At 44.0% G+C, this 13,857-nt stretch overlaps 1 protein-coding gene across 2 annotated transcripts in view; it reads right to left on the bottom strand.

The window, feature by feature from the left end:
- The window catches only part of ST3GAL5 (ST3 beta-galactoside alpha-2,3-sialyltransferase 5), a 65,525-nt gene extending 54,927 nt beyond the window's left edge, over window positions 1-10,598 (bottom strand). Inside the window, exons 1-2 of one of the 2 annotated variants that reach the window (XM_059721462.1) lie at window positions 10,330-10,598; window positions 9,453-9,547 (exon numbers count right to left, since the gene is read on the bottom strand). The gene's annotated coding sequence lies outside the window, so the exon portion shown is untranslated. The remainder of the gene's footprint in view (window positions 1-9,452; window positions 9,548-10,329) is intronic. The other variant, XM_059721464.1, reaches the window with a different exon arrangement.
- Between the last annotated feature and the right edge of the window lie 3,259 nt (window positions 10,599-13,857).

Below are 13,857 nucleotides of genomic sequence, written 5' to 3'. Positions count from 1 at the left end.
CCCCGGGTGCCTCCTTCCCTGCTCAGGGTGCAGGATGGAGCCACCACTGCCCACTCACTGCCTCATGTCTTTGTCCGCTTTTTCTCAGCTGGCCCCTCCTTCTGCCTTCCCCATCATGCTGGGCTCCTGGCGCCCTCCCAGGAAGAGCTCAGTAGAAATAGCCCTGACCCCTGACTTTTTTCCCCAATTCTGGAAGTTAGGATCATCCCAACTTAGTCACTAAACAAATGCTAAGGTTTAGCAAAGAAATTTCTCTGAAGGCACAAATGTTCTATCTCTTACAGTTTTCAAGCTACTCAGACAGACAGACTGACGGACTAAGCCCTTTACATATATATAAAATGATACTACTTGTCTTGCCCTCACACAAATCTTCTGCAGATCTGGTGCACTAAGTAGCAGCTCTGTTATCAATACATCATCCCTGTTCCCTTTTAAAATCTTACGTCCCCTCTCTCAATTTTTATTCCCTTGCAATATAATAGTCATAACCACCTCTTCACTGTCCAGTTGTCTCTACCATTACACTCTCAATGATACCATTATCAACAAACAACTATTTACATCTCTGCACAGGCATGCTTTTCCTCTCCAACTGCTGGCCCATCTCAATTCTTCCTTCTCCTACCAATCTCTCCCAAAATGCCCTCCTTGAATATAATCTGTCTGGTACCCACTCCTCTTTGCACCCACAAGCTTGCCTTTCTGCATGTAGCTACTTATCTTCCTCCTTCAAACTTCCTTCTGTCTATTCATCCTGCTTCTTTGATCTCAGTGTGGTGCATATGCTGTTAGCAAGCAGTATCTCCTGATTCATCACCCAGCATAACGGCTGCAGTCTTGTGACATTTACTTTGATTTATGAACTGTGCTGGTCACATAAATAGATTTCCTGGCTCTTTTCAAATTTTATCTCAAGCCCTTTCTCTGACAGTCTGTCACAACTCTCAACTAAGCCTCCAATAAAGTAACCACATTTCTAACCCTCCCGTTTTGACCAATTATTGTTTTTTTCCCAGGCTTCTACTACATTACCTAGATCAGGGGTCAACACCCTGTGGCCCACAGGCTGGATCTGGCCCACAAAGAATTTTTCGTGTGCTATGCAGGCCAACTAAAATGTTATTACGACAGAAGTCTAGACATCCCACCATTAGTAAGTCTGTAAAGAAAAGCACCAGGCAGAGGTGGAATACTGCCACCTCCGACCTGCCTTTGGGCCAACCTGTATTAATTCTGCACACTGTTAGTGAAATGTTGCTGACCTCTGACCAAGGTCATTCATTTATCACAAACCTTGCTGTAGTAGTGTGTAAAAGAACAGTTAAGAATCTTACTATGACTCCAGGGGCGCATGCATGCACACGTGTGTGTGTGTGTGTGTGTGTGCATGGGCACGTGCACATGCCACTCTACTCATGCCAAAGGCTGCTCTGAGCCATTTAGGGTTATCTTGGTCATTCAGCCTGGGAAGTCAAAGTAGCCAGACATGATACTCTCCTTGATGTGACGTAATCTGTGGAAATTGGTGTGGGCGATCTACAGGCCAGTACGCTCAGGCAGACCTTTGTTCTAATAGTAATCTAGGACCATTACTAGAGGATGGAGTTCTTAATGATGCAGAAAGGTAAGAAATGTAACTACTGTCACAGGGAAAAAATACTGGGTACTAAAGTTCTCTTCAGTCTTGCAAAGAAAGGCAGAGGAAGAACCAATGGCTGGTAGGACAAATCAGACTAATTTAAACTGGAAAGTTTAGTGAAGGTGAGAAACTGCTGAAACAAACTGCAAAGGGGAGTGGCAGATTCTCCATCTCTCAGCATCTTCAACTCAAAAATAGATGCCTTTCTGGAACGTACATTTTAGCCAAACGCAACTTGACTTTAATCAAACAAAAATTACTGAGCTCTGTACAGGGGGAACCAAGTGAAATGGCATGCTCTGCCATAGACAGGAGGCCAGATCGTTAGATGATTATTTCACACTCCCCCCACTCCCCCCTCCCCCCATCTTAAAAATCTATGAATTTGATTGCTTTGCTATGTGATCTTGGCTGGGGTCTCATCTTCATTAGAAAACTCAGGCTGGCTTCATTAAAATCAATCCAATTGAATCAGTATAAACATGCAATGCCGACATTCTTCACCTGTTTTAATCTTTTTTTCAATTGGTTTAGCTTGTGCCAGCAAGTTACTAGTAATCATATTTAACTGATTTAAATAAGGGTTAATCGCCCCACACCTATCCACACACCAACCCGCATCCCTCCACACCCATCTACCTTCCCCCACACTCCTTCTTCTCCCCTCCTTCCTACTAACCGCACATCCCCCATCACACACATATCATATGCGAAGAAAACCAAAAGCACACATCAACACATATAGATATTTAAAATGTATTTCATCATGATGATAGAGACACTGGTAGGCTTCCAAATTGCTTTACCATTGTAAATATACCAATAAATCATTGCCCAACTAATCAATCTCTCTTTCTCTCTCTCTCTCTCATATATATGTAAGTAGTATATAGGCTCTCTGTCCTTCAATGCAAATGTGACAGGTGGGTGGGACTGGAAGTCCCGCCCCCTCTACTCCGCCCCCTTTCCCCTTTTATGGTGTGTGACGTCACCAACCCCACCCCCTGACCCCGGTCATGGGGTGCATGACATCAGCAACTCCGCTCCGACTCCGGTCACATGGTGCATGACATCAGCAACTCCGCCCCTGACCCCAGTCACGTGGTGTGTGACACCAACACCACATGGTTCATGACATCAGAAGGACAAACCAGGCAGACCCTCAAAGCCCAACCCCTCATGCTGCAAGATCTGCCCTAGATCACATGGTGCTGTTACGGCCTATCAGGTCCCTGACCACTCTAACCCCCACGCCGGAGCACAGGCGTGGCCTATGGGGTGGTAGGGTGGTGATGTGACCCCTCTAACAACCCGCCCCAACACCCCCAACCAATTGGCAGGGGTTTCAGAGGCCTCACACCTCCCAAGAACGATGCTGAACCCATTGGAACGAGTACAGAGGGGGACGGGAGTGGGGGTTTAGGCGGCAAACCCACCAGGTCTGTCTGCTTTCCCAAACGACCCCTCTGTTTATCTGAGACCGTGCTAAGGCAAGCAAGGGCGGATATGGATTCTTTCACAACGCCTGTAGGCCCACTCACTACAACCCCCGAGACGGCCTTATAGAAAACATTACCGTAGAAATAGTTTTGAGGAGGAGACCCGGCTCCTTGCCCAAAGACTCTTTGAGATGCCTGACCCTGTTGGGGAAGAGCCTGTGAACAGGCAATTGGAGGAGACCCAGGACCTCGAAGCAGACGTTGAGACTTTGGAAGATGGTATCTTTGTGCCTGAGCCTGCGTGCGAAGTAGAGGTCACCGCAGAGGAGAGACTGGTAAGAGACTTGGAGCATGATTGTGGGGGCATTTGGGTTGTGAGGGTAGAGGTGGGGGTTCACTTCAGGGCACGTGTGTGTTTGGAAGTAGCTAAGGACTGATTGAACAGCAGCTAACTAACTTAGCCCTTTATTTGAATTCCTTTGCAGGTAGATGAAGCCTTTTTAATGACGCCAGAAAACCTACAGAAATAAAGACTGAATTTAAAAATATATATTCTCACAGACTGTGTACGGTATAGGGGTGACGGGGGTGTGTATCATAAAGAAAAAAAAACAAGCGGCCTGGTGTGTCCAGATCACCACATGTTTTAAGACTAAAAGGGGGTGTACACCAGAAGGAAGTGTATGCTTCTGCAGAGAACAAAGACCTGATGAGGCTGAAGAGTTAAGAAGTCAGCTCGGCATCGAATCTACACAAGCTCTTACATCACATGAACGTAAAGTTTTCATGAAGTCTCTCGTTTGCGTTTCCTTTTATGGCATAATGAAATACTGCTTGAGGCAGAGACTTTTTGACCTATGCTAGGGGTGCACATTTGACCTAGGGGGTCAAGAAGCCCACGAATATATTATTTGGTTAGATGAAGACATAAATAAAATAATTCAGGAACTTTGCCAGGAAATATGTCTTGATAGCATTTGCAATGCTGTTATAATCATTGGGTTTGCCAGGAACAGTCTCAGAATTACTGAGAAACACCTAATTCAGGTTAGACAGCTTCTAAACACGGTGTATTCTGCAGAAGATCCTAAGGCAGCCAGTCATGATTTGATCACTGAGGAAGATGAAACACTCATACCCCATATTGAACGCTTAATTGGTACTAAAGATTATAAAACCCTGCTTAAGAGAAGGGATTAACAAAACAAGTTTAAAATGGGGTTGGGGCATACCTCTGTTGCTGTTCTGGGTGGAAGACTGGGGAATGTGAGGTTGTAAAACACAACAACAACAGTTTTCTACATCTAATGTATTTTAGCATTTGCTTTAGTGTCTTGGATCTCTAATCACATACATATAGGGTTTTTTGTAAAGATAAAACAATGAGACTTAATGGTCACTAGAAATAATAAAAATCCTTCTTAGGAGAAGGGGTAACAAAATAAACTAGTAAAATATTGTAAAAGTTTTAATGGAAATAAAGACTGAATTTACAAATATATATTCTCACAGCTTTTGTATGGTATGGGTGGGGTGATGTGGGGGGGACTTGTGTTATAAAGATAAAACAGACCTCAAAAAAAAAAAAAAAAAGATGATCATAAGTTATCTCTTACCAAAAGGCCTGCATGGAAAAGATAGCCACATTAACATACCACCAGTTCTCAGAGCTAACATCACAACTGCCCTTCTGGACATGTGCTTGGCACCTGTGCAAAATGCTACAGTGAGAAAGTCAAGTTCTGCTCTGTTACATTTGTGTAAATGATTAAACAAAATTGCCCCACAACCCCAAAAAGATTTTTTTACCTGAAGGTATTCACCATGGAACCAGCCATGACCCTAAAATAAATGGTACCTCTGCATTTAAACATAAACAAGCATTTAAAAAAATATGTACATATAAAAAAAGAAGCAACAGTTCCTTTCTCTCCCACGTTAAGGAAGATGTAACAAACAGAAATGCTGTTCAGAAAAAAATGTGTTCACAAACGCAGTCCCTCAAGTTTCAAGGCACTGTCTCACTGTTGTCATACCACCTCATCTGATTCCAAGCCATGTACTTCATAGACTGTGTCCAAAATATTTAGCCGCTTTTCCATGCCCATTCTATGTCTGTCTGTGTTGTGATGCTAGCATCAGTATCAATGTCTATTCTCCTTCCACATCTGTTGCACTGGAGGGCAAAAGTGAAGCCACCAGGTAGAGCAGTAAGTTTACTCCTTATCTCGAGCTTAATTTAGAGTGCATCCTTTTATTCTTGAAAATGTGTACAGCCCCCTTCAAATATTTTGAAGGCCTCCCAAGAGTTAGCTTTGATAACTGTATTCCTTTTGCCCCTTTCTTGGGCCAACTTAAGAGTATACACCTAGCATAGCCCTGGGTACACTCCACCTTCTCTCTCTCTGTTAATGAATTTGATGTCTCTTTCCAGTGCTACTGTACTATTGTTCAAAGGAATTTTTCTACCAGATACCCCCACCAATTTCATCTGGTGGCATCAAGCTTGTATGTTTGGTGTTTAAAAAATAATCCTCAAATTCACTATGATGCCAGCCTTGTTGCTGATGTCACAGCACAGGAAGGTAAAGAGCAGGATGGTGTTAAAGATGTATTCATCCTCAACTCTGCACCAGTACCATGACTGCTACCTTTTGCACTTGTGTTGTTCCTGTGCCTTCAGTGCTAGTTGCAGGAGTGTTTGGTTCAGATTTCTAAGCTGTTTGTCAGCAAAGCTCTGCTGAGTCCAGCTGAAGATTTGTCTTATTGTATTTACCATGGTAATACAATAGAACTTTTAAAAACACCTGAATCTCAATAAAAGTCAGTGGGACATAAGCGTCAAAGTTTCAAAGTCAACTAGGTGTGTTTGAAAAATGTGCCCATAGTCATTTTTTTTTTTTTTTACAATGACCTGGTCAAAAACAAACCATGTAACTGCTGCAAGTCTTTGAGTGTGATTTAAGCACAAGAAGGCAGTCTAAGGATTGATTTTTATAAACATGCCTTTAGGTTGACATTATACTTTCTTTTAAAAGGGTGACTGCAAAAGACTGACTTTGAAATAAGTGAATCCTAGGAATATTAAAGTTCTTCAGAAGGCCATCACTTGTTTGTAGCTGGTACCCATGTATTTCAGAAGCATGTGACTGAATGAGAATTAAGAATAATGGAGACTTTTGTTACTTCTTTCTTTCTTGTGATGCTAATAAATAAGTCATTACCACCACTGCTACTATTAAATAAAAGAATTAAGGGCTGGCCCTGAAGCTAGTCAAATGACTTAGGCTGAATCTGTCCCTTATGGATAGGTCCAGCACTATGTAAACTCACTGTTGTGCACAAGCAGATCTCTAAATAATGTTTAGGACTTCGGCATAGGGGTGAGTTTTGCTCACCAAGAAATACCAAGAGGACTTTAGTGAAGTGTACATTGCTTGGTACCTAGCTTCCTGTTGAACAGGTTTAAGTAATAATTTCATGGCTGAGGCAAGGAATTTTGAAAATTGCCAACTTTAAGAAAAACAAAGTTCTGTAAAATCCAAACTCTCAAATGTTGGTACCTGAAGCGAATGCCAACAACTGTAGTTCAGCATCTATATAAACAGCTTGATTTCACTCCTGTACTCTTCCCAGTGCTGCTGGTTATCTACAATTCAGTTCTCACTGGTAGCAACAGCCATTCTACTGAACTGTGGTGTTTCTTACATTCATGGTAAGGAGAATTATATGTGAAAACCCCTATGCATATGGCTTGATTCTCAGTGCTGCAATAACAAAGAAAATATTGGTCAAATTTTCAATTCTATTTTGGTAGAAGTATATAAAATTCATTAATTTTCAAGGAAGCACAGTTCAACAGGAAGCTTTTTTTTCACAATAATTATGATCTTTCAAAAAAGGAGAAAGACTCTCCTCTTTTTGTAAATTGTGTGAGCAATCAGTCCTGGGTTTCATATTCACAGGGTTCAGATCACCTGTTTTGGGGGTGTGAATCCTAGTCTTTTTACATATGACTCTCTCAGAGGTATGTGCCTTGTTTTCCTCTGAGGAATCGTACCCTTCTGTTCTGTCCTGTCAGTCCTCTGATCCTTGGGGTGTTATGATCTGCAGGCTGTGTATTTCTGGGTTTGGGGGTTTTTTTGCTTGTGCTTTTAGAGGTCTCTGCCCAGGCCCCCCGCTCTTCTTCGGGAGTGGTGCATGTGATCACTTAGGAAATATAAAATTTACATCTCAGCATTGAGAATCCACTTGCCTCACACTGCAAATTTAAAATTTGCTTAACCCCTACACACAGCTTCTCCTCCCACAGGAAACAAAGTTTCAGAAGCTGATTTCAGAAAAATTACCTTTTACTACTGGACAAAAACAACTGTATGTGCTTGTTCTGCTTTTCTATTTTAGAAGAAGAGGTTCTGGTTGAAAACAAACAGTTGTTATAACTTAGTGTGATTATAGCAACACTGCCACAAATAAACCAATCCTTTTAAAATAATGTTTACCTTATTGTGGTAAAATGGCCTGGGTCTTCCCCACCTGATAAGCTCTCTGTAATATAAATGAATTGATACAATAAGTAAGTCCTCTGTATTAAAAATTAAATAATAGATTAAGGAAAATAGTGCATGTATAAAGTAAAATATAACTGCATTAAAATAGTCAGCACTAAAAGACAACCCACCCCCTTTAGTCTTAAAAAATGTGGCGATCTGGACACACCAGGTCGCCTTTTTTTTTTATCTTTATAATACACACCCCCGTCACCCCTATACCATAACACAATCTGTGAGAATATATGTTTTTAAATTCAGTCTTTATTTCCATTAAAAACTTTTATAATATTTTATTAGTTTATTTTGTTAAACCTTCTTCTAAGTGTTTCTTATCATATCCAGTGACCATTATGCATTGTCGGCCGGAAAATAGTGTATGTATAAAGTAAAATATAACTGTATTAAAATAGTCAGCACTAAAAGACAACTCCACCCCCTTTTAGTCTTAAAACATGTGGTGATCTGGACACACCAGGCCGCTTGTTTTTTTATCTTTATGATACACACCCCCGTCACCCCTATACCGTACACAGTCTGTGAGAATATATATTTTTAAATTCAGTCTTTATTTCTGTAGGTTTTCTGGCGTCATTAAAAAGGCTTCATCTACCTGCAAAGGAATTCAAATAAAGGACTAAGTTAGTTAGCTGCTGTTCAATCAGTCCTTAGCTACTTCCAAACACACACGTGCCCTGAAGTGAACCCCCACCTCTACCCTCACAACCCAAATGCCCCCACAATCATGCTCCAAGTCTCTTACCAGTCTCTCCTCTGCGGTGACCTCTACTTCGCACGCAGGCTCAGGCACAAAGATACCATCTTCCAAAGTCTCAACGTCTGCTTCGAGGTCCTGGGTCTCCTCCAATTGCCTGTTCACAGGCTCTTCCCCAACAGGGTCAGGCATCTCAAAGAGTCTTTGGGCAAGGAGCCGGGTCTCCTCCTCAAAACTATTTCTACGGTAATGTTTTCTATAAGGCCGTCTCGGGGGTTGTAGTGAGTGGGCCTACAGGCATTGTGAAAGAATCCATATCCGCCCTTGCTTGCCTTAGCACGGTCTCAGATAAACAGAGGGGTCGTTTGGGAAAGCAGACAGACCTGGTGGGTTTGCCGCCTAAACCCCCACTCCCGCCCCCCTCTGTACTTGTTCCAATGGGTTCAGCATCGTTCTTGGGAGGTGTGAGGCCTCTGAAACCCCTGCCAATTGGTTGGGGGTGTTGGGGCGGGTTGTTAGAGGGGTCACATCACCACCCTACCACCCCATAGGCCACGCCTGTGCTCCGGCGTGGGGGTTAGAGTGGTCAGGGACCTGATAGGCCGTAACAGCACCATGTGATCTAGGGCAGATCTTGCAGCATGAGGGGTTGGGCTTTGAGGGTCTGCCTGGTTTGTCCTTCTGATGTCATGAACCATGTGGTGTTGGTGTCACACACCACGTGACTGGGGTCAGGGGAGGAGTTGCTGATGTCACGCATCACGTGACTGGGGTCAGGGCAGAGTTGCTGATGCCATGCACCATGTGACCGGGGTCAGGGGTGGAGTTGCTGACATCATGCACCCCATGACCGGGGTCAGGGGGTGGGGTTGGTGATATCACACACCATAAAAGGGGAAAGAGGTGGAGCTAAGGGGGGCGGGACTTCCAGTCCCACCCACCTGTCACATTTGCATTGAAGGGCACAAATCAAATCAGGGACAGTGATCCAAATCAACAAATTGAATCATTGTCCCTGATTTGGGCCAAATCCAAATTGAATAGGGCCCGCTTTGTACCCCCTTACTGTGAACTGTCTCTAAGTTCAGTGATATCTTTAACGTTACCTGGTAGTGTTTGGCACTTTCACTGGAAATAGCCACAAGCTCTCATCAGAGATGTCCTTATTCACCCTCCATATAGATATGTACACGGGCACAACCTGGCAGGGACACAGAAATGAAGATATTGTATGGAGAAGCAAGGAGCAAAATTTAGTTTATAGATGCAGCTAGTGTGGTGTTTTACATCCAGATCATATACAACTGGTTCATGCCACCAGATAATGGCTGTTAATTTTAATTTGCTTTAGGGCTTTTCCAAAGCATCTGTATTTATTCAGGTCATGAAACAATAAGGTAAATGGCCCACCTCTAGCTAACACTGAAGGAGGAAGTGGGTTATTTATGTAGAACAGCTACTTCTGCAGACATGACTGCAGGATCATGCTCAAAGACTCACCAAAAAGGTTTCTAAGTACAGGCACAGTGCAAGTATGTGCAGTCATAGTATCAGGTGCACACACCCATGCATAGATGCAAACATGTATACCTATGCTCAGAGAAAAGGGGAGGGAAATGGCAGGGGGGAGACATCTCAAAGCTGTGCTCGCTGTTGTTTTTTCTTTTCTTGAATTAACACAAGTTGCAAAACAAGGTGGCATGCTATTTCTTCTCTTCTCTAAGCAACCTCCCTCATTTACTGGAATAAGGTCAGATTTGCTACCATGTAATTGGGGTGTCTGGAAGGCTAAATATATTTAATATTCATTTACTAGAACCCAGTGAGGAAAGAGTTGCAGTAGTTGCTTTTCCTCACTTTAAGCCCCAGTCTCCCAGCCCAGTCTGACTTGTAGCTTCCTGATCCTGGCTCCTTGGCTTTGGGCTGTTCCTGACCCCCTGTCCAGCCTCTGAGTTGGGCCTATTTCTGACCTGACTTTGATACCTGCTCTCTGGCTGCAGCTTTGTGCTGAATCCCTGCTTTGGACTCCGGTTCCAGATCCCAGGCCTCTCCAGGAGGGCTCGCTGCCCACCGCCCACAAAGTCTGACACAAACGCTCTTCTTCGTTTTTCCTCCAGAGCGATTCTGTTTGTAGTACTCACAGAAATGCTTCTGCACCTCCATCGCCTCCCCTCCTCTCACCTAGGCTGGCCACAGGCACCCTGCACATACCCATGCCAGCGATGGAGTTTTGTTAACAACCACTCCGCTCTGGCATGCTGCCTGCAGGGACTTCCAGCTATGGATTCAGCGCGGATGTTAAAGCCTCTCCTCAGAATCTCACTCTTTGATCCAGCTATTAATTATTCACTGTTTTGTTCCACGCTTGAGCCATCAAGCACTTGATTCTCCACCCTGCTTCTGCGTGCTGGGCAAAGCCAAACCAGGCCAGACCTGCCAGGACAGGTGCAGAGTGGGTGGCAGAGAAAGGAGGTCTGCCAGACAGGGGTGGGTTCCCCCTCCCCTCCCAGTGTTACAGATGCTTTGCGGGGTCAGTTCTTCTCTATGGTGTAGTTATCAATACACCATTATTTTCTGGAGGGTTTTGTAATAAAAAAATATCTTTATATATTCAATGATCATTGCCTCTTGAACCCAGCATAGGAACTCGCGCACCCATTACAAATTACACACCTTACACCAGTAATCCAGGTAGGCAGATCACTGGCACAAGAGCCAGCAGGAAAGCTGACAGCCCAGCCTTTTATTGTTTACACCCAACACATAAGAGATATTTCTCCCAGTGCTTGAACTGGCTGCTCAGGACTGAGTCACCACTGTTTACTTGCATTCTGGATGGCTGGAGACCTGATGAGGGGAATCCTCCCTGCTGCCTATGTTTTTCCAGTTTCCCATTGACCAAGTTCAAAAATAACATACACTTAACTCATTGGTTGATTTAAATCTCTCTGTTTTGCTGAGGCTCCAGAAACTGGATAGAATTAGTGCTTCCCTAGTCTCTGTTGCTGGCAGTTCCTTCCATTTACATCACTGTGAAACCAAAGGAAGGATTTCTTCTTATCTTGCCCTGTTTTTTACAGAAGACCATAACATGAAGTGAAAGCAAAGCTACTGCACGGCCACTCAAACACAAGTGCTGGGGTCCTCTGCTTTTGCTACACTTGTGTGGCTTAGACTAGGGCCCCAGAAATAGGCCTAGGTTGGCAACAGTACTAAGGAATGCATGGGGTGGGAGAAGAGGAAGGCAATCCAGCCAAGAGTTAATGTGCAGCTGCCTCAAGGCAACTATTAGCATTATTTTTGCAGTATTAGTACTCCCCATAACCCTAACTCTTGTTCTACACAAAAGTCTCTCGGGCAAACTAAATAATGCTTCCAACTCAAGTTAACTGGCCCAAGTGCTAGTGAGGGATGCCTCAACTCAAGTTATAACAACCTGCCAGCTGCTAATCCAGTCCTTTTGGGTTACTAGGGTGTTTTGGCACAGTATGGTGACTCTGCTCTCATTAAAATAGCTTGCGTGGAAGAATTCAAATGGAATAATGTGAGCAAACTGTGGCAGGGAGGACAAGCCCTTGACAGTTAAGAGCCAGTGGCAGGAAGGTTGCCCCCCCCAGATTACTTGTGTGAAAGCTGGTAAGAGCGCCAGGCCACAAAGTCATTTCATCCTCTTCCTTCTCCCCGCTCCCACCCCAGCAGAGTTGAAAGCTCAGCAAACTGAAATCCTGTCCTTTCTCTTATTTTATCCTAGGCTGATCCTTAATCAATGCTAACCCTTTCCTTTGCTTTGATGTTGACCACCATTTTACCTACTGAGCCCTAAGCAATGTGTGCTCCTTTGAACTGGAATGAACAGGGAAGCCTTGCAGGGCTAAGTGCCTGACCTGGGGATGGCTTTGGTTTCTTATCAGTTGTTAGCAAAGCTATGATGATGATGACAGCAGTATAATCATGTTGAACCAAACAAATCATTCCTAGCTTGTTAACTGAAAGGGAAGCAGCATTTCAACTGCAAGAGCGGGGGCTTTATCAAGTAAATATTCAAAGTGATCAAGCTAGGGAAAAAGAAGTCGCAGACACAGAGTTGGGAAGGGAGAGCTCTAGAATATCAAGAAATGCCAAGGGACACTCAGTTACATTATGCCAGGGCTTTGGACTGTGCCCATCCAATGGTGTATCCGTGCTGCAACCCAAAGGTTTAACTGGAGTATCTGTAGATGTACCCAAGCTACCTCGAACGCATCAAGCTTGAGTATTGGCATAAGCATAGCCTTGGCAGCAAATGCTTCATAAGCCCAGCATGTACCCAGTGTTCCAGGCAGGCCTGTGCAGCCTTGGTTGTCATGCTGATGCCTATGTTGTCATGCTACTGCTTTGACCAGTTTGTGTCCTGCATCAGGAGACCCCTGCAGAATTGCAGGAACCTACTGACGTACAGATACATGGAGCTTGAGGAAACAGACCATGTTGAAATATTTCTCAGTGAGCTCCAGTCCTACTACTGAAAATCAGTAGGAGAGGACAGAGAAGACGCAGCCAACTCCAACTGGAAAAGGGACACTTGGCACAGGCTATTCAAAGCCCCCCTGGGAAGGGAAGTGGACATGGAGAACAAAGAGGACAGTGCTACAATTGGACCTGGGGACAGCAAGAAGGTCTACAACAGGATGGGCAGCAGCAGAAGTGCCAGCAACATCAACAAGGACAATGAATGAACTGAACTAATCAGGGCTTGGACTAGGGAACTGCGATTGGGTTAGGGAAGCGCAGCAGGTGGGGGCATGGGGGTGCAGGTGCAGATATTGTAACAGAAACGGAGGTTTCTTAATGCTGTTTAAGGTGTGTGATGGAATGTTTATGATAGAGGATGTATATATATATAACTGTATACACACACACACACACACACACACATATATATATATATATATTTCCCCCCCCGCCCTCCCCCCAAAAGTCATGGTACAATGCCAGAAATACCCAAGCCAGCTGCATTAAAGCTAGCAGGGACATGTCCACGTGAGCTGCAGTCACACCTTGGGATGGCAGCATCTACATACCCTAAGTGACATACTAGTAATAGGGACAAAGTCAGCAGGACTGCCATGTGGAGACTAATCTAGTATTTGGGACAGCAAATAGACATGTGGTTTAACAGTGTGATTTAACAGCCCTAGCACCTCCTGCAGCAGTTCTCTACCTTTTTAGACTCCAGGCACCCTTCCACAACTTTCAAAATGTTGTGATACCCCATTTTAGAAAATGAGTATGAATATATTATGAATATTGTAACATGAACTTAATTACTTTTTAATTAATTATTAATTGATTATATCCTTTTAATTATTTTATACGCACCCCACTGCAGCAGCGTTTCTGTGATTACTGCAAACAAGCATAGCCTTCTGGGAACGGAAGGAAGAACAGAAGAGTGCGCCAGAACTGGGATGTGGGTAGTGAGCCATCATGGAGAAGCCTGGGGCTAGAGTCCAACCAGAGGGAGGCTGCCTA

Source organism: Alligator mississippiensis, chromosome 2 (genome assembly GCF_030867095.1).
Source record: "Alligator mississippiensis isolate rAllMis1 chromosome 2, rAllMis1, whole genome shotgun sequence".
Classification (NCBI taxonomy): Eukaryota; Metazoa; Chordata; order Crocodylia; family Alligatoridae; genus Alligator; species Alligator mississippiensis.
Note: the sequence above shows the minus strand (reverse complement) of the source record. Positions and strands in the feature narration are given on the sequence as shown.